Here is a 3,324-nt window from a genome sequence, read left to right on the forward strand (position 1 = left end):
TATATATAAGAAGAAATGGTTCAATTTAGGAATTAAAATAATTAACATACTTAAACACACATGGTATGCAATCTCATTATTAAGATCTAGGATTTATTTGCAGTTTGGGCTTTATTTGTAAGCGTTTTTTAGGGAAAATTATGCAAAAGGGCCACTCGGCATTTTTGCTTTACCCAAAATATGCCCAATTTTTAAAAGGGAAAATTACGTGGATAAACAAACATATACTAGTTAATTAGGTAACATAGTTATAATTTAAATTAATTACGAGTCGCAACTTAATTTTAGCTATAATTACGTCGCTTCTCTCCTCTCTTCCTCTCTCTTGCCTTGCTCCTCTTTTATACATATACAAATACAAATTATACATATACATATACAATTATATGACAGATATACAAATACAATTAGCGTCTCTCCACTCTCTGCCCTTTCCCACTCATCTCTCTCCTCCCTCACACAATTATCTCGCTCGCCAAATATACAAATACATATGTATATCAATTACATGTATACAATTACATGACAAATATACATATACAGTTCGCCTCTCTCCATTCTCTGCCCTCTCTCGCTCGCCTGTCTCCTCCCTCTCCCAATTTCGCTCGCCAGATATATAAATACATATGTATACTAGTTACATATATAAAAATATTTGACAAATATACATATACAGTTCGCCTCTCTCCAGTCTCTGCCCTCTCTCTCGCTCGCCTCTCTCCTCCCTCTCTCAATCTCGCTTGCCTCTCTTCTCCCTCTAACATGTAGCTATAAATCGTAATTGAAAAACTATAGCTAACTTTTGACAAACTATATTAGTTGTGTATATTTCCTGTGACTTTTTTTTTTTTTTTTTTTGTGTAAATTAAAACATGGCTATATTTATTGTAAACTAATTACTTTATTGTATGTATTTGAAACTAGCCTTTTTATTATTAAGGTGAAGAAAAATATGATCTCAATGCTCTTATTTTGCGACGGTTTTTAACTTTTACCCTCAAAGTTGATGATTTTTAATTTTTGTCCTTCGGTACTTTAAGTAAAAAAAAGACAAGTGATAAAAAATACCCATGACATTGAAATAACAAATAATTTTTGTTTTGACATAATTTTATGGTTTGTAAATCTCTCACAAGTTATCTTAAAAGGCATAATTGTAGTTCAGTTCTTATTGAATTTATGTCAATAGAGATAAAAGCTCAGTTCAGAACCCACACGTTCTATTGTAAAATGCATAACTTAATTCCTACAAAACCTATGTCAATCATGGGAATCTAAATATACATGTTGGGGTAACACGGCACCCGAATGTCGTTGTCGATATATATATATATATATATATATATATATATATATATATATATATTACTGTATATGTGTGTGTTTAACTTCATAGTGCCAAAGCCCAAATATGAAGAGAGTCAAGTTTTGTCCTCTAAGGTCGTTCGTTTAAATTTGCTCAACAACATTTTTATGGTAAATATTTAAATGAGGTTTTATTGTTTTATTTTTAAAATGTGGTTTAATAGAATTGAACCCCAATCCTCTCCTAACTAAATACTTGCTCAAACAATCAAGCCAAAGATCTCCCTATGGTGATAACGATATAAAATTAGGCATAAACATAAGTATGATCCTTAATTTGGCTTCAGCTGATAACTATGACCTTTAACTTAGGGTGTGCACAAGTTGACACTTAAACTTGTATAAAATTGAACAAATAGACACATTCGTCCTACATGGCACCCTACATGACAATTTTGTGTCATACATGGCGTCCTACGTGTATTGTGCCACATAGGACACAATGTCTACTTGTTCAATTTTATAGAAGTTTAAATGCTTACTTGTGCTCTCCCAAAGTTGGAGGGAATAGTTGCCAATTGAAACCAAGTTAACAGTCATGTTTATGTATTATGCCTACAACTTATTTATCATCTCATCTGTAAATATTTTTGAAACCGCACAAAGTATGCGGTGTCCACAACTTTCAAATCCTAGATCTGCTTCTAATCCACAAGTTATGTTGCTTAATTCTACTTTCAAATCTTAGATCCGCCTCTAATCCACAAGTTATGTCGCATAGTTCCTATAGAGTTATGTCAAGCAAGACAACATTTTTCTAATAAGTCTAGAGAAATCCGATCATAGAGATACTACACTACATATGTTACGTTGTGTAACACAATTCCTAATACTTTAATGTTAAGCAAGACAAAGATTTTCTAAACTTATGCCTAACAAAATTAGGTCATAGATAAGGGTGCTTCAATTCACAAATTTTCATTAAATGAACAATAGAGACAAACATTAAAAATCGTCATATTTGAGGCAAAATTAAAGGTCACCTTAAAATAGGGGCAATCCGTGCAAAAACTTCTAACTAAGGTGGCAAAATTAATTAGGCCTATAAAACATGATTGTCTAATTTTGGACAAATTAATGATGCTCTCATTTATTAGCTTAAATCCTTTTTACTCACTCAACTTAGCCTATCTAAAGTTGAGTTGTCTGTAAATATCAACTTGAATTGATTTTTTGTCATAATATTTTTAAATTCTCATTCTTCATAAATGGAATACCATCATCTAAATATGTCTTAGTCACATCAAATCTTAGCTAAGTAACTCTTCTAGGCTGACTTTTGTAATTTTTCATTAATATCCAATATTAGTATTTAATCAAACCGTGATCATGGAAAATAACCATCTCCACGTGGTCATATCTAGGTCAACTTTTATAATTTTTCATAGATATAAAAGATTAAGCATTTTTGAATTAAGGCAAAAAAAATAAAAATAAAAATAAAAAAAAATAAAAAATAATATATATATAATAAAATGCACAAGAAAAATTCTATAATTATTTTTGGACAATATCTAGGCCAGGGGGTTGACAGTTCCACTTGTACGCCACCTAAAGCAAACAAAATAATATGCACAATACGAAGCTAAGCGCCAAAATTACAAATATAAGTACTAGGTATAAAACTGAATTAGACCAAATTTTGTTATTACCATTAGGATTTTTATCATAGTAACAATAGGAATTAGGAAGAAAAGGTGGTGTAGAGGGGACGTAATCTCTTTGGTATTCTAAAATAGTTGTGGTAGTTGTATTATCATATTGTACACTGAGACGAGTAGTGACGTATTCTCTCGCAGCCATGCATATAATAATAATCTGGTTATTGATTCGCCTCCAATATACAATCAATGGACTGTTGTACACTTAACTTGACGTAGTCCATGCTTGATACTAGATTTGTAATAAGGTGTCCATCCATCGCTACTATTATTAGCTTGTGCTTCGCGATCCCAAAAT

Source organism: Solanum stenotomum, chromosome 1 (assembly GCF_019186545.1).
Source record: "Solanum stenotomum isolate F172 chromosome 1, ASM1918654v1, whole genome shotgun sequence".
In the NCBI taxonomy this organism is placed as follows: domain Eukaryota; kingdom Viridiplantae; phylum Streptophyta; class Magnoliopsida; order Solanales; family Solanaceae; genus Solanum; species Solanum stenotomum.